Source organism: Neofelis nebulosa, chromosome 1 (assembly GCF_028018385.1).
Source record: "Neofelis nebulosa isolate mNeoNeb1 chromosome 1, mNeoNeb1.pri, whole genome shotgun sequence".
NCBI classification, from domain to species: domain Eukaryota; kingdom Metazoa; phylum Chordata; class Mammalia; order Carnivora; family Felidae; genus Neofelis; species Neofelis nebulosa.
Genome location: NC_080782.1, coordinates 220,915,262 through 220,934,298, shown reverse-complemented (window position 1 = coordinate 220,934,298; position 19,037 = coordinate 220,915,262).

Below are 19,037 nucleotides of genomic sequence, written 5' to 3'. Positions count from 1 at the left end.
ATTTTAATCCCACATACAGAATGCCTTCACAGCAACACCTAGATTGGTGTTTGAATGATGGGGTACTATAGCCTGACCACAGCATAAAACAAACTAGCACAAGAGAGTAAACTATCAATAGAAATGGTAAATAGAGATGATCAGCAAGCTATAGTAACATGGAAAAACATTTTAAAAACAGGTTAAAATATGTTACTAAAGTATGTTGTTAAAGCATGCATTCAGTGGAAGAAACAGAGAAGCTAAATCAAAGTGTTTAAATAATAAATTTATTGGTTTACAGCACAGGAAAACCAGAAATAGGGTGGAGTGCTTTGGCTCTGGCCATCTGTATGGCCCTCTGTCCTTTGCTGGCTCCATGCTCTGTTGCTTGACAGGTGGCTGCCCTAGTTCCAGGCCTCATCTGCATGAGGAAGAGAGAGATCATATCTTCCTATTACTCTCTGAAGAGTAAGAAACTTATTAAGTGCCTCCAGCAAACCTCCTTTTAAATCCCATTGGCCTGAGTTGATCATGGGTCCATATTTGGGCTAATCTTGTGACTAGTGAATACCATGCACTAATAGACTTAGCCTTGAGGTCCAGAGTCAGTCAGTAATGAGGGGAATGGAAGGTCATGATTGCCTTAGGCTACAGCCTCCTGATCTTTTTGACAAGTAATAGTGCCCATATGGCTGACAGACTGGAACAGCTCAAAGCAAGTGCCCTGGGGCTCCAGACCTCCCAGGGTCCACCTGGCTATCTCAAGGGATAAATATCTCTACACACCAATGGGTAGCAACTTGTATGTTGCATTAGACCAATTAGGAACCACCCCCTAGGGAAAGAGTCTATCCCCAAACTATGAGACTTCTACCCAGTGGAGGAAGAGTGGACTGGTTAGTAATAACATAATGGATAATAAGGAGAGGGGAGCATACAAGAAGGGTCCAAGGATGTTTTCCAAGGTTCCAGTTTCAGTAACTGGGTAGACGCCAGTGTGTAAACTAGAGCTGGATAGTATTGGCTCATGAAGCAAACTTTTTGTGTCCTGCCTCAATTCTGTATTAAGTGATGTCTCAGAAATTGACAAATGCCACAAATCAGTGTTTTCCTCTAGAAATCAGTTTTTAAGCCTTTACCAGCACATGAAGGGAGTGTCATGTCCCAAGATAGACACACTCGTGATGCAACAGGTTTGCTTTTTATTTACCTGTTGGGAATCCTGCTCATTGTTTTTTTAAATTGAGGTGAAATTCACAGAATGTAAAATTCACCATCTTACTCATCCTTTTTTGAAGTGTATTCAAGCTCATGGTTATTGTATCTTTATTGATTATAACATTTTATTTTTGAGAAGGTAACACATTTATGTTCAGAAGGTACAAAAGAATATCCAATAAAAAGCAGCCCTCCTGTTTCTGTTGCCCAGCCATCTAATTTCCTTCCCTAGACAAAACCCAGGGTAATGGGTCTTCAGGGATACTTTCTGAAAATTCTTAAATAAATCAATTCTTAGAATATTTTTAACCACACACACTGCTCTGGCCTTGCTTTCCTTTATCTAACAAAACACCTTGGGTGATTCCAAAACCAAACAAAGACCTCACTAAAAAGGAGAACTACAGATCTATTTCCCTGATGAACACGGATGCAAAAATCCTCAACTCTTAAGATACCAGTCAATCAGACCCAACAATACATTAAAAGAATTATTCACCACAGTCAAGTGGGATTTATACCTGGGATGCAGGGCTGGTTCAATATCCACAAATCAATCAATGTGACACATTGCATTAATAAAAGAAAGGACAGGAACCACATGGCCCTCTCAATAGATGCAGAGAAAGCATTTGACAAAATACAGCATCGTTTCTTGATAAATATCCTCAAGAAAGTAGGGATAGAAGGATTATACTTCAAGATCATAAATGCCATATATAGGAGACCCACTGTTAATATCACCCTCAATGGGGAAAAACTGAGAGCTTTCCCCCTAAGGTCAAGAACACGACAGGGATGTTTGCTTTCACCACTGTTATTCAACATAGTATTGGAAGTCTTAGCCTCAGCAATCAGACAACACAAAGAAATAAAAGGCATCCAAAGCATCAAGGAGGAAGTCAAGCTTTCACTCTTCGCAGACAACATGTTACTGTATGTGGAAAACTCAAAAGATTCCACCAAAAAACCACTAGAACTGATCCATGAATTGAGCAAAGTCACAGGATATAAAATCAATGCACAGAAATCAGTTGCATTTCTATACTCTAATAATAAAGCAACAGAAAGAGAAATCAAGAAATTGATCCCATTTACAATTGCACCAAAAACCATAAAATACCTAGGAATAAACCTAATCAAAGAGGTGAAAAATGTATACACTGAAAACTATAGAAAGCTTGTGAAAGAAATTGAAGAAGACACACACCAAAAAATGGGAAAATATTCCATGCTCATGGATTGGAAGAACAAATATTGTTGATAGTACCCAAAGTAATCTACATATTTAATGCAATCCCTGTCAAAATAACACCAGCATTCTTCACAGAGTTAGAACAAACAATCCTAAATTTTGTATGGAACCTGAAAAGACTCAGAATAGCCAAAGCAATCCTGAAAAAGAAAACCAAAGCTGGAGGCATCACAATCCCGGACTTTAAGATGTATTACAAAGCTGTAATCATCAAGAAAGTGTGGCACTGGCACCATAACAGACACTCAGATCAATGGAACATAATAGAGAACCCAGAAATGGACCCACAACTATATGGTCAAATAATCTTCAACAAAGCAGGAAAGAATATCCAGTGGAATAAAAACAGTCTCTTCAGAAAATGGTGTTGGGAAAACTGGAGAGCAACATGCAGAAAAATGAACCTGGGCCACTTTCTTACACCATACACAAAAATAAACTCAAAATGGATGAAAGACCTAAATGTACGACAGGAAGCCATCAAAACCTTAGAGGAGAAAGCAGGCAAAAACCTCTTTGACCTCAGCTGCAGCAGCTTCTTACTCAACACGTCTCTTGAGGCAAGGGAGACAAAAGCAAAAATGAACTTTTGGGACCTCAACAAGATAAAAAGCTTCTGCACAGTGAAGGAAACAATCAGCAAAACTAAAAGGCAACCCACAGAATGGGAGAAGAGATTTGCAAACGACATATCAGATAAAGGGTTAGTATCCAAAATCTATAAAGAACTTCTCAAACTCAACACCTGAAAAACAAATAATTCAGTGAAGAAATGGGCAAAAGACATGAATAGACAATTTTCCAAAGAAGACATCCAGATGGCTAACAGACACATGAAAAAATGTTCAACATGGCTCATCATCAGGGAAATACAAATCCAAACCTCAATGAGATACCACCTCACACCAGTCAGAATGGCTAACATTAACAACTCAGGCAACAACAGATGTTGGCGAGGATGCAGAGAAAGAGGATCTCTTTTGCACGGCTGGTGGGAATGCAAGCTGGTGCAGCCACTCTGGAAAACAGTATGGCGGTTCCTCCAAAAATTGAAAATAGAACCACCCTATGACCCAGCAATTGCACTAGTAGGTATTTATCTAAGGGATACAAGTGTGCTGTTTCAAAGGGACACATGCACCCCAATGTTTATATAGCAGCGCTATCAACAATAGCCAAAGTATGGAAGGAGCCCAAATGTCTATGGACAAATGAATGGGTAAAGAAGATGTGGTATAAATATGCAATGGAGTTTTACCTGGCCATCAAAAAGAATGAAATCTTGCCATTTGCAACAATGTGGATGGAACTAGAGGGTATTAGGCCAAGCGAAATTAGTCAGAGAAAGACAAATATCACATGACTTTACTCATATGAGAACTTTAAGATACAAAACAGATGAACATAGGGAAAGGGAAGCAAAAAATATAAAAACAGGGAGGAGGACCAACCATAACAGATTCTTAAATATAGAGAACAAACCGAAGGTTGCTGGAGGGTTTGTGGGTAGGGGGATGGCTAAATGGGCAAGGAGCATTAAGGAAGACACTTGTTGGAATGAGCACTGGGTGTTATACATAGGGGATGAATTACTGGATTCTACTTCTGAAATCATTATTGCACTATATGCTATGGATATAAATTAAAAAATAAAAATAAATTAAAAAAAAAAAAACATCTTGAGGATGGTTCCATACCAGTACCTACAGAACCTCCTTCTTTTTTTTTTTTTTTTTAACAGCTACAATGTAATCCATTCACATACAGTTACTATGAATGACTTTAAACATCCTTCTTTTTGCATCTGTGTGTATCTATCTGTTGGACCCATTCCAACAAGCAGAATTACTGGTCAAAGGTTATGTATATTTGGAAGTTGAAAGATGTTTTTAAATTGCCTTCTGCCGATACTGCACTGGTTTGCATTTTCATTACAATTTGCCTGTTTCCTCACAGCTCTGCCCACAAAGTAGGTCTTCAAATTTCTTATTCTTTGTCAATCTGATAGGAAAAAAAATGGTATATCAGTGTAATATAAATTTCCTTTCCTTTTATTATATGTAAGGTTGTGCATCTTTTTATATGTTCATGGGCCATTTCTGTATCTTTTTTTTTGGTAAACTATCTGCTTGTATCCTTTCCCATTTACTCTATTGGGTTTTGGTACTTTGAAAATTAAATATTAGAAGTTCTTTTTATCTGAAGGAAATTATACTCAAACACTTTTTTCCTTTTTGTCATTCGTCTTTTGGCTTTGTTTCTGGTGGTTTTCCCATGCAGGTCTTTTTTTGTTTTTAAAATTTTTTATGTAGTTGAATCTACCACTTTCACATAGTAGAATCTTTGATAGCTTCTTGTTTTTTTTTTAAATTTTTAAACATTTATTTATTATTGAGAGACAGAGACACAGAACGTGAGCAGGGGAGGGGCAGAGAGAGGGGGAGACACAGAATCTGAAGTAGGATCCAGGTTCCGAGCTGTCAGGACAGAGCCCGACACCGGGCTCAAACTCACAAACTGCGAGATCATGACCTGAGCTGAAGTCGGTCGCTTAACCAACTGAGCCACCAGGCAACCCTATAGCTTCTTGGTTTTATGTAATACTTCTTCACTCCAGAAATTATTAAAAAGTAACACAGTTTTTTCTAGTCCTTTTATGTTTTCATTTTTACGTTTAAATCTCTGCTTCATTTGGACTTTGTTCTACTTTTATTATTTTTTTCCATGTGGCCATACAGTTGCCTCAATATTATGTGTTGAATAATCCATTTTTCTCCGTTGTTTTAAAAATTTTTTTTTTAAACGTTTTATTTATTTTTGAGACAGAGAAAGACAGAGCATGAACGGGGCAGGGGCAGAGAGAGAGGGAGACACAGAATCGGAAGCAGGCTCCAGGCTCTGAGCCATCAGCCCAGAGCCCGACGCGGGGCTCGAACTCACGGACCGCGAGATCGTGACCTGAGCTGAAGTCGGACGCTTAACCGACTGAGCCACCCAGGTGCCCCTCTCTGTTGTTTTAAATGCCATCTTTAGGCATTAATTTGTAGAAGAGAAATTAGGAAGAGGTATGATACCTGCCATTTAGACAAGAGAGCCAGCCCTTGCTGTCTTTGGGAAGTGACAGTAGAGGGATGTAGCTACCTGCTTGACCCAGATTTCTCTGTTTGCTTTAATTTCCTATTAAGAATTCTGTGTGTGGCAGGGATGGGACAGGGAATGCAAAAGTTTTCTTAGGATAGTTGGGAAACTGAGTTACATAATGTGTCGATTTTTGTTGTTCCTTTTGTTCTTTTTTTTTTTTTTCTGGAGGGGGAGGTCATATATATGAGAGAAGAAACTGCAGAACTAAGCTGCTTCTTGCTTTCAACGACTTGGTTACTTCCTCCCTTTATCAAGAAGTTTCTTGTGTATTTCTTGGGTAACCTCAATTTTGCTATGAACTGAAACTACAGAAAACAAGAACAGGAATGGTGAATACTGTATTAAAATCTATTTCATAGTAAGTAAAATTCCTACTTGTAAGAGAAAACATTTTGAACACTGTTTTGGAGAATGGAGAATTTCCTAGTAACTAAAGCTTATCATGGCTCAGAATCTGCAGAAATGAGACCTTTAACGGTCATTGTTTATGAGGTCAGGAAAAGAAAAAAAAAAAGGAGGAACTGCAGAGAGCTGACAGAGTGACCGGACATTGTGGCTCTGTCACATGTTTATCTCCAGAAATGGTCTCGGACCAGCAGACAAAGACTTGTTGGTCTGAGGAGGTGAATGGCCCAGGAATTTTGCTTATTCTTTGTTGTGCCGTCTCCACACAACAGGGTCCTGAGCTGCTGAGTGGAGCTGAGAGATGATAGGCAGCCTACTGGGTAGCTTGTGGTGGCATCCCTACCTCAGGGAGAAGAAGGCTTGGCGAGTTGAGGCTTAAAAATACAACTAACTTTATCATCCAAAGCATGACCCAACACCTAAAGAACCTGGGATGGCCTTCTCCCTTCTTCTGTCAACATATTCTGCCTACATATTCCCGTAGTAGCTCCTTTACACTTTGTGGGTGTTAATTTCAATTTGATTTCATTTACGTGTGTTTAGGTGGGGAAAATGGGGTCAGCAGGTAGGAGAGGCACACTGTGTTGTCCCAATCCCATTGAATGATTCTGGGTTCCCTTTCATATCTGCCTTTACAAGGGAAATCTCAGGTAGAATAAAAATAGAAAGCAAGCTGGGGCATCTTTGGCTGCTGTTTCCCCTTGGTAGGTTATTGACCAGGAATGACTTTGGCATAATAGAAGCTTATTCTTTGCAAAACCAGGAAGTAGAGGAATCTTGTCCTTGGTTTTTTTGAACCCCCAACTCACCTCTTACTGCCTTCTCACACTCTCTTGGTGGTCCTATGGCCCTTAGTACCTGATACACAATCCCCTTCATCTTAGTCTTGAGACAGGGGTCAGGACATTCTCTCCTGTCATCGCCACTAGCCTATCAAGTAAAAACGACCAACATACTAAAGTAACCTCACCCTCAAGTAAAATATTAAACCTATGTTATGTAAAGAAAACACAAGGGGTGCCTGGGTGGCTCAGTCTGTTAAGCATCCGACTTCAGCTCAGGTTGTGTTCTCATGGTTCGTGAGCTCGAGCCCCATGTTGGGGTCTGTGCTGACAGCTCAAGCCTGGAGACTGCTTCAGATTCTGTGTCTCCCTCTCTCTGCTCCTCCCCTGTTTGCACTCTCTCTCTCTCTCTCTCTCAAAAAATAAACATTTAAAAAAATTAAAAAAAAAAAGAAAATACAAAACCATTAAGCATAACATAAACACAAATCACATTCTTAAAATGTTGGCCTCTTGAAGAGGAGAAGAAAGAGAATTTATTAGCAGAGGAAATAGGGAAAAAGAAAGAGACAGGATATAGGTGGAAGCCATGGATTCAGCGGAGAAAAGCAACCGTGTTGACTCATATATACTCACTTCTCTCTGAAGTATCAAAATATTTAAAAAAACACAACTATTTCCAGCTTTCCATTGCTTTCATTCTCAACTGTTGGTTCTGATTGAGCAACCAAATTATCATCTTCAGTGGAAATCATTTTCTAACCTCAAAAACAGGAACTGAAGTTAACTACAGCAAGGTCCTCTCAGAAGCCAGATGATAAGAGCCGAATGCCTGTGTTTTCCCAAAATTCACACGTTGTAGCCCTGATCCCCAGGGTGATGGCATTTGGAAGTGGGGCCTTTGGAAGGTAATTAGGTTTAGAGGAGATCATGAGAGTGGGATCTTCATGATGGAATAAGTATCTTTATAAGAAGAGGAAAACAGTGAGATCTTGTCCCTCCATGGCCTGAAAAAAGGCCATATGAGGTCATGTAGATGACCACCACATATGGGTGGTCATCTACAAGTTAGGAAGGGTTCTTATCAGAAACTAAGTGTGTTGGCACCTGGATCTTGGACTTCCACCCTTCAGAACTGTGAGAAATAAATGTCTATGGGTTAAGTCACCCAGTCTATGACATTTTGTTATAGCAGCCTGAGATGACTAAGACACCAGAGAATTGGACAACCACCTATTGGCTAAAGGTCATGGTCATAGTAGGGATTGGGGGCACAGACTACATGTGTATGTAATGCAGGAGTCTGCATGTAAAAGTCCTCTCAAGGATTCTGATTCCAGTAAGAATCCCTGGCTGCCCTCATATAAAGTATCTGCATTTTGATATAGGCCTCTTAAATGCCAGGTGTCTGTAATACACAAAGGAATGAGTCACTAATGATGGAAGGTCAGGTGCCATTCCACGTAAAGGTTTGTTTCCTTGCAGGGAGGGGAGAATTTTCCATTCTTTCTCAAAGGGGAAAAAAAAAAACAACACCTTTTTTTCTTTGGTTTCAACTCTGCCATTGGCCCGAGATATTCTTCCTATAAGACATCCTTCTTTGTGGACATATTTATGTCAAAATATTTCTCCCCTATTTCTCACCTCCTTTCTGACCTGTACACATGGTAAGTGCTGCTTATTGAGGAGCTATTGCTGGGGGAAAGGAGAAGTTGTGTTGGGGGACCCTCCCTCTTCTCAGCTATCATGGACTTCTCTGGCTCTGCTTCAGCAGGATGACAGGGAGTGTCCCACCCACTGTGACTAACACTTTTGTTGAAGCACTTAATTGCTGTCCCTCTGACAAGTCTTTATAAGCACAAGCATGCTATATCCTTCCCCCCATCTTCAACAGATAGCTGATAAGCTGCTGCTCGGGATTGGGGTGGAGAACGATTCACTTTCCCCTCATTTTCTAGAACCTTCCATAGCAGAGTGCCTGTAGAGAGCTGGCTAATATAACCTCTCACGGTCAATGGAGCCAAGGACAATTTCATCCCCAAGAACATTGTTGGTTTGGGGGCAATGATTTGCATTTAATGAAAACAATAACTTTCCACAGCTGCTAGAAAACACAATTTGGCTCTATTGTGGTAACAAGTGCTTACTTTCTTTCATACCAGCCCAAAGAAGTTTCACACTTCAGAAACTTTCCTCACTACCAGTGGGTTAATAAATACAGATGGAAATTTCTTCAGCAGCAGGCTGAGGAGCTGTGAGAGCATAACCAGCCCTCAGCTGATTCTTGCCACCCAAAGCAAGAGGAACCGGTTTTCTGCAACCGGTTTTATAACACCAGTGGGGAAACTGATTACCCTCCAGGTAGAAGCTCGGTAGCCGGTTTGTTCTGGATTATCATGCTTGCCTCCTTCTCAGTTTCTGCCTTGTGTCAACTGTACCATCTCCCTTAGTTTCAATTCTAGAAGCGCCCTTTCCCTGAAATGGCCCTTCTCTGACCACCTGGGCACCCCAGGCTCTGGCCACACCTTGCCTGCAAGGCAAATAAGCACCTTTAATAATCACTTGGGAATAATCTCCTGAGTGGAAATAACAGATAGTCATCAAGAACAGAGGGCTCTTGCCTGGGCTTGCTCTGAAAATCCCCTTTGCAGAGGGGGTGCAGCTGTCTCTCCAGCTCCCTCGTTACACATCCCTTACCGAATTATTGGGACGTTTATTCTGTCAAATATTAACCCTCGTCCTTGGTTGCTTTAGTGAAGAGAGATGGAGGTGGAAGGTAAAAGAAAAAAGAGAAAGGTGCAAGTAGAAAACAAAGTGAAAGACGCTAAGGGAGGACCAGAAGTGGGAAGGGAAAGAATGGCGGGGGAGGGGAGGGGAGGGGGCTGGCAGGTCATTTGGGCATAGGGGGCCTCCAGCCTCATAATCTGCTCTGTGCATTCTTCTCACCAGGTTCATTGCTCTGCTGGGGCTTTCATTCTTATTGTCATGAAAAAATATATAATTACCAAGTGAAAAAAAGCCAGGTAAAAACAGCATGTAAGTATGATCCCCCTTTGAAGTATTTGCTGGCATAAAGATTTGGAAGGCCACAGATAGAGATTTTAAGTGTTTATCTTGGAAGGGTAGGATTATAGATGAGTTTTTATTTTTTTTTCTTTTTGCCAATCTCTACTTTCTACAATGGATGACTATTGTTTTTAACAGAAAAGTTAAAATCATGCTAAAGCGGGAAGGGGGCACCTGGGTGGCTCAGTTGGTTAAGGGTCGGACTCTTGGTTTGGGCTCAGGTCGCGGTCTGTGCTAGCCCAGTGTCACACTCTGCACTGACAATGCGGAGCCTGCTTCAAATTTTGTCTCCCTCTCTCTTGCCTCTCCCCCGCCTCTCAAAAATAAACATTAAAAGATGAATAAAAAATTAAAAGGTAAGGGAAAAGACAGACACAGAAGAAGAAACCGTGGACTTAAGGGAAGGTGACAAAGGTTTTTGAGGCTATGTGATAATGCAGATATTTAAACAAACTATGTATGCATTTCCCGTTTTAATTAATTGCCTGTTCTTTGCATTTTGACTACTATTTACAGTTTTTTAAGACCTCTAATTTTTAAATCTTTAGAGCTGTATTTCTTAAGGAGAGGCATACATGGGAATCAGCAAGGAAACTTTTTCAAAATGCCCTGCCAGGGTCCCACCCTCAGAGGTTCTGATTCAGAATACAGACATAGGGACTGGGTAGGAGTCTTCTGGAAAACTTTCCCAGGGTCTCTGATTCTCATCCTGGTTGACAGTTCCACCATGTGCAAGACGATTCACTGGGGGTACTGAAAGGAAATATTAGAACTTCTAATTTAATTTTCTATGGCATCCTTTAAAAATCTCTACTTGTATGTGTATTAATGCTCTATATAATACTGATATTATAAGATATGTATAATTTGCAAATACATTTACGTATTTTAGGGAGCATCAAAGACGTTTTTCTTATAAGGATCTACAATAAAAAATTTGGAGACAACTGCTTCAGAGAATGAATTATAAGTGGGATAATTCAAGTGTCCAACCAAATTAGAAATTTTTCTCCAGACTTAGGTAGAGAAGTGTCACACTATGGATGATGACTCATTTTGACCTACTTAGTCTCCTTCTTAGAAATACATTACTATTTACTGGTCCTGGGTCATGATTTGTGGTTTATTATCTTCCCCAGGTAGGCTGCAGGTGTCTCCTTGGTAAATACACATGCACATACATGCCCCAACTATAGACGTCAGCATTTGGAAGCTCTCAAAGCCTTCAAGAGGCTCATCATTATTCCGTGGTTCCTACATGATAAACTCTTATAACTGCTTTGAAAATAAGCACCTGCATTGTCTTAATGTGAAAAGCAAAACAATGAATAATAAATAGTAAATAAATATTGATTAAAAAATAAAACTATAGGAAAAAGAGTGAGAAGTAAATCTTCTAGGTAAAGAGAGAGAATTGAACATGCACACATCTCCTTTTGCTTTTTCTAAAGCCTCAGTAAGATGATGGTAAATGAATTTTTTTAAAGGAAGAAATATTAGCAATCAAAAAAATTTTAACTCCTCAGAACAACAAAATTTCGAAAGCTGAAAAGTAAGAAATGTGGCCATGACACAGCAGACAGGGGTAAATGGAATCCTAGCGAGCAAGTGGGGAAATTCAAGAAACCAATCAGAATTTCCCAAAGGCTCAAGAATTGACGGCCCCGGAGACCTCTGTCAGTGAGGTGGGGACATGCAAAACCATAAGGGGTGGTTCAAACTCTATTTAGAAAGCAGTTAACAGCCTCTCCCCTCTCTGCAGAGCCAGGCCAGTACCCACTGCAGAGAGACTAGATCAGGGGTCTGTAGATTGGAGGACATTGGGCAGAGATGATGACTGGATGTCGTACTGAAAACAGAGGCATGAAGTGGATAGGTGGAGACCCACAGCTCTTTGTTTGCTGTGTTCCCCCCAGTGCCCACAGCCAGAATGATGTCTTTGGACATAAGCTTGTAAGAGTCCTCTCTGGGGAGTTTGGTCTCCCCAAGAGGAAAAACAAAGGCACTGATTTGGGAGTCCCCCAAGCAAACAGCCCAGCCAGAATGTATGGTGGAGCCTCTGGTCAATAAGCCCCTAAGGTTCAGAACTTCACTCAGCTTTTCAGCCCCTGTTCTCAAATAGGAGCAGACAATCAAGGTTTACTAGACATGGAGAAAGGCCTCTTACATAAAATATAAAGACCAAAATGAATAGAAGAAAAGAACTTAGAGAAAAGGGAAACCAAACAGGTTGAGGAAAACATCCAGTACCCTGTGATTAATATCCTCAGAGCTGGGGCACCTGGCTCGCTCAGTCAGTTAAGCATCTGTTTCTTGATTTCGGCTCGGGTCCTGATGTCACATTTTGTGGGTTTGAGTTCTGCATTGGTCTCTGTGCTGACAAGGCAGATCCTGCTTGGGATCCTCTCTCTCCCCCTCTCTCTGTCCCACTCCCCTACTTGTTCTCTTTCTCTCTCTCTCTCAAAATAAATAAATAAACTTAAAAAAAATCCTCAGAGCTAAGATATGTAACCATCAAATAAGTATATGACATTAGAAAAAGAAACATCCAGGAACAAATATTAGACCCCTTGGAAATTAGAAATAGGATAATAAAAACTAAAATACAATAAAAGGGTTAGAAAATGAAGAAGAGTAAGTCTCTGAAATTAGAGCAAAAGAAAGAAATAAGCGAAAAATAAGAAAAAAGGGATATCCAGAACAGAATATCTAATTTATGAAAATAGGAATTCCAAAAAGAGAGAACAGAGAAATCATAGGAGAGACCATTATTAAAGACATAATTGAAAAATATTTCCCACAACAGAGGAGCATGCATTTCTGAAAGGAAAGGTCCATCAAATGCCTACACAAGGATTGAAAATAGACCCACATCAAGACACACCAGTGTGAAATCTCAGAACAATGAAGACAACAAAAAGATGCCACAAGCTTCCAAAGAGGAGGAGAAAATAGCTCCTATGAAGAGGGTGATGAATTAGAATGGTTTCAGGCTTCCCAATAGCAAACCCAGGGGCCAGATGGCAACTGCCTTCAAAATTCTCCAAGAAAATGATTTCCAGTTTAGAATTCTATACCCAGCCCAAACTATCTACCAAGTGTCAGGATGGATTAAAAACGTGTCCAGGGTGGGGCACCTGGGTGGCTCAGTCGGTTGAGCGCCGACTTCGGCTCAGGTCACGATCTTGCGGTCCGTGAGTTCGAGCCCCGCATCGGGCCCCTGTGCTGACAGCTCAGAGCCCGGAGCCTGTTTCAATTCTGTGTCTCCCTCTCTCTGACCCTCCCCATTCATGCTCTGTCTCTCTCTGTCTCAAAAATAAATAAACGTTAAAAAAAAAAAAAAAAAATTAAAAAAAAAAAAAAAAACGTGTCCAGGGTGCCTGGTTGGTTAAGCGTCTCACTCCTGGTTTCTCACTTTGTGAGACAGGGCCCCATGTAGAGCTCTGTGCTGACAGTGTGGAGCCTGCTTGGGATTCTCCCCCCACCCACTCTCTCTCTCTTTTTCTCCCTCTGCCCCTCCCCACCCTCCCACCTCTCTCTCTCTCAAAATAAATAAACATTAAAAAAAATTTTTTTCAAAAGTTGCAGACATACAAATTCTCAAGAATTTATCTCCCATGCCCCTTCCCCAGGAAGTTCCCAGGACATTTGTCAAAACATGAAGCAAATAACACCAGAGCTTACACAGAAGGGAACTACCCTGGGATGACCACGAAGCGAGATTCCAAGATGAGAGATGTGCCTCAGGTCCAGGTTGCAGTGCATTAGAAGGCTTTGGGAGAGATTTTGGGGGAGATTGATGAAATTGTTAGAGTACCCAAAGATTCTGAATGTCTTGAGAGCAGACACTGACAGATAGCAAACTTAAATGTGTAGAAGATGAAGCGAACAGAAAGTAACAGAGTTGTTAGCTCCAAGGACAACAAAAAGGTGTGCAGGAAAGGAAGTTATCACGATTTGCTGTGGTTCAGCTATGAGTGATGTTTTATACCCACTGTAACACAAACATTGACTGAGATGACAACATTGTGGAACGGGAAGAATGGAGGATGGGGAAGGATGAACATGTATGGTGGGGGCAGTGGAAGGAAAGACACCTTATCTTCTATCCTGGACAGAAATCAGATAATGGCTAACATTGAAAGGGCAAGGAACAGCATTTCAAGCTTGTTAATTTGGAGACCTGGAGATAAATACCAAAAGAAAGAGGCTTAAGTGTAGAAAACGGTGAGGAGGAGAGGGGATTGCTGTTTTTCATGACAAATTTTGTAGAACAATTTAACATTGTAGATTATGTGCATGTAGAACTCTGGGGGACAAAGAGAATATTTAAAAAGTGCCTATTAATATTTTCTTCAGGAAAAACAAAGCACATCTCCTTTGCTCTCTGGATTCTAATTCCCAGAGCTCTGCTTGCTAGAGACTGCTTGCTCTTCCTTGTGAGTTCCTCCAAACATATTCTGCGTCTCTATGTGAGCCTTACACTTGCCTCATAAACTACAGTCCTGATTGAATCTTGTGATCCACCATGATCTTGAGTCAGACACATCCAGGCCACTTTCATTTTTTGAGGCTCCCAATATATTGAAAAAGAAAAAGTTGCAAAAATGGGATTAAAACTGTGGGTGAGCTTTACATGTCTACGTTAATAAAGGAATACATTTATCAGATACTAGAGTGATGCCAGAGTTCTAAATTTCAGGCCCTATGAGAATGTGAGGCCCAGGCCAAGTGGCTTTCCTGCACCCCCACCCCCCAGCACTCCCCAGCGCCTTCCCGTTCTGTGCTCAGTCTTATCCTGAGATCCTTTTCTAATTTTACCGTCTTCCCTCTTCCCTCGCCCCGCCTGTTATTGTGCTATTTCCTTCCCTTCTACAGAATATGTATTATTCTGCATTTGCCTTCACTGAGCTTCATTCAGTTCCAAGCAATTCCTCTGGCTCTTCCTCACCCTGCCGTCACCTGTCCTTTGAATCAATATGCTCTCCATCCTAACAACCCTCATTAATTAATTAAAATGCCCTCCTCCGCCTGTTTTCCATTTTGGTACCACATTCACATTTAATGAGCATGCTGGCCATTCCATTATTCAGGTCACTGATGAAATGTTACATCACCAGCCCCAATCTCTGTGGACACCACATTTGTTATGTCCTCCTAAGTTAATAATAATCCACAGTATTCATTCTCTAGGCACGCAGCCACTCGTAATTATGTGGTTTAGAATTTAAATTTTAGACCAGTGGTTTGAAAACCTGGTTGCATGCTAGAGACACCAAGGGAGATTTTTAAAATGTGGATCCTAGATCTTACAACAATCCTATCATACTATATTAAAAATAGGCCCAATAAATGAACCTGGTCACCTTAGATACAGAATCTTCTTCGTCTGTTTGAAGAGAAGAAAAGTAAAATATTAGAGATGACGTTCAGGGCCTTGCAATACAAAGAGGTGACAGGCTGTCAAATTTTAAGTTCTAGTTTTCCTTTCCTTGAATTCTAAAGAGCAAAAAAAATTTAACTTGGTCATGGGTGCTCTATTAGTTTTCTATTTCTGTTGTAAAAACAAAAAACAAAAAACAAAAAAAACCAAAAAAACCCAAAAACTACCACAAATGTAGTGGCTTAAAATAACACAAATTGATTATCTTACAGTTTGGGAAGTCGGAAGTCTGAAATGGATCTCACTGGTGTAAAATCAAGGTGTCAGCAGAGCTGTTCTGGCTCTATTTCTTGCCTTTTCCTGCTTCCAGAAGCCACCCACATTCCTTGGCTTGTGGCCCCATTTCTCCAGCGATGTGGAGTCCTACACATGCTGTTACCTCTCTGGCCCTCTCTCCTACCTCCCTCTTTCCGCTTTTAAGGAAACTTGTTATTGCATTGGCCCTGCCCAGATATTCCAGGATAATCTCCCTATCTCAAAGTCAGCTGATTAGGAATCATGTGTTTTTGCCATGTAGCCTAACATGGTCACAGTTTCAGGGAGTAGGACATGGACATTATTATGGGCAGGGGGTATTATTCCGCTTACCACAGGAGCATATTCAGTTTTCTCCTAGTAATTTCTTTTTTTTCTTTCTTTATTTTGGGAGAGAGAAAGAACACATGTGCAAAGGGAAGAGGGGCAGAGAGAGGAAGAGAGAGAGAATCTCAAGCAGGCTCCTCGTTGCCATTGCAGAGCCTGACATGGGGCCATGAGATCATGACCTGAGGTGAGATCAAGAGTCTGACACTTAACTGACTGGGCCACCCACGCGTCCCTCTCTTAGTAATTTTTAGATAAGATATGAGTGCATATAAAACTCTTCATTTAGAATTCTACACAAAGCTCACAACCCCCTGGGCACAGTGACACATCCTGCCTCCTACCTAAAGGCCTATCCCCAGAGCCCAGGGACCTGCTGTGATCAGGGCCTCTCATATCAGGCTGCAGGACTATTGCCTAACCTTGACTCTGGAGACCACCTCATTAGGCCAGCAGCCTCCAGTGTGGGATCACTGTGTTCAGTGTAAGCTGGAAATCTCTCTCCCATGGGCACTGGTACAGGGTGGGTTTGGAACATGCAGTACAGTCATCCCTGGGTTAACTTCAATCCATTTTCAGTCTCTATGGCTGCACAAAGGATTCTAAACCATAAATTTCCACTGGGAAGTCCCTGGTGCCTTTCTGCATTCCCCATTGAATCAGAAGCTTAAGAGATGGGGCCCAGAAATCTGCATTCTTTAATATTTCCAGTTTAATTCTGTGTACTGTCAGGGTTAGGAGCTATGGGTTTAGACCATGTTTTTTAGTTTAATGAATATATTGTAAAGATTAAACCTGAAACCTTGCCAAAATCAAGATTATTAGTAGCACCTATTACTTTTTGGGAAATGTCAGATTCTTATATACAATTAAAATATATTATGTATTTTACATATATTATATCTATATATTATATAGCATATATATTATGATATGTTAATGTATATTAATGACATATAAGTGTTACATATTACTTTCTGATAGAAAAAAATCAGATTAAAAGTATGTTCTATTTAAGAAAATCCAATGGCCTGAAACCAAATTTATAAATAATAACAATAAAAATAATTAGGGGGTAATAATTTATATTACAAAGTAATTCATTGTATTATTTCCTTTAAACAACATTTCCCTCTAGGTCTCTTAAAATACCAGTCAATACACAAAAATTCAGTTTGTGTATTGTTTTTCAGGAACATTTCTAGTGCATCAAGCATGGTGCACCTGACTCCTGATGAGGTGGGGCTTGTGGTTTGAGGAATCTGAGTGGAAGAAAAAACAGAGTTGACTGGTCTGTGGAATCTTTTGCCTAGGTCTTCCTCTCTGTGGTGTCCCAGGGCCAGGTATGCTAGCTTTGTCACACCCTTGTCTGCATTCGAGCCCACGTAGCTCCAGCTTTAGGCTCAGCCCTGTACTCATTCCTGGGATGACTCCTAAAGTCACAGGAGTTTCAGAATCCCTAGCTCAGCACTGAGAACAAGCATCAGATGGCCCTGACCTTGGTCCTCACTTCTGATAATTGGGATTTCAGCTTTCTTTCCCAAGTGTTGGCCTATAGCTTGAGCTTCTGCTTGGGGTGTCTGCCTTCTTTGGAGCTTTTTACTTCTCCTCTCCATGGCAGGTTCTCAGGACGTTTAACTTGAAACCTTAGCCATGCGTGCAGAACCTGAGATTGTCCCTGAAAAGACAGGCTCACACCCACCAACCAGTGTCTTGAGAAGGAACTTGTTCTCCTGTACTAGGATCCTATGATGATCTGGCCATCTTCACCCCCTTCACAATGGGCTCTCTCGAATGCCGGTGACATTGCAGCGCTGGGCTTTCTTCATTTTGGTTCCAGACCCCTGGGTCTGTTTGTGGCCTTAAACTGGGCTCTGGCCTGCTTGTCTGAAAATTTAATTCTCTCTTCATGTTAGCATTTCTTCTGACGCAAGGATTAGATCCCATTCTCTATATCCCCAGCTGCACATTGTGACCCTGCTTCAAACTAAGCAGACCATCTGGATCCATCTTAATGGAATAAGATCTCCCACTAGATGAGAGCCTCTTAGATCTCAACACCTGCCCAGAGTAGCTTCAGCACCTGAGAGTGTAGTGGTTTGCTCTATTGTCCATCCTTTGTAAGACCTGCCTTAAAACTGGTTGGCCTTCCATCTGGACATGTGGTATCATGTGGTTATTTGCGTCCCAATTCTTCCATGTAATAGATGTGAAATCCTCAAGTTTTGCTTAACTGGTTTGATCCTGAATAGATTTTATAGGGTTCTTCCCATCAAAATGTTCTGACCTATTTCATAAGTAGTTGTGGAATAATGTATGTAGAATGCCTTGTGCTTGGCCTATCATAAGGAGATATTACTATTTCTTTGTTCTTATTTGTTCCCCAGTGACTGCTTGTCTGTGTGGCTAAAAGCCCCACGCATCTCAAGGCCAAACAGGTCCAGAAATTCTCTCTGGATGACCTATCTCATCTCTACATCCTTAGAAGTCAGGAAAAGCCTGAGTTATTTGCAATTTTTGAGGTTCTTTGTATATAAATAAATGTTAAAAGAATGAAAAACTAAGACTCAGACCAAAGAAAATATTTGCAAAAAGAAATATCTGATAAAGGACTTGTATCCAAGATATATATAAAAAAAAAACACTTAAAACTCAAAACAAGGAAACAAACAACCCAATTAAAAAGTAAAAAGTGGGCAAAAGATCTGAGCAGATACCTCACAAAGATATACAGATGGTAAACGCTCATTTGAAAAGATCCTTAACATAATATGCCATTAGGAAATTACAAATTAAAATGAGATATACCAGCACATGACTATTAGAACGGCTAAAATCCAGAACATTGGCAACACCAAATGCTGGTAAGGATCGGAGCAAAAGAAACTCTCATTCATTGCTGATGAAATGCAAAATGGTACAACCACTTTCTTTTTAAAATTTTTTATAGATTTTTTTTAAGTTTATTTATTAGTTTGAGAGAGAAAGCACATGTGTGAGCGGGGGAGGAGCAGAGAGAGAGGGAGAGAGAGGATCCCAAGCAAGATCCACACTGTCAGCACAGAGCCTGACACAGGCCTCAACTAACGAACCACGAGATCATGACCTGAGCCAAAACCAAGAGTTGGACACTTAACTGACTGAGCCACCCAGGCTCCCTGGT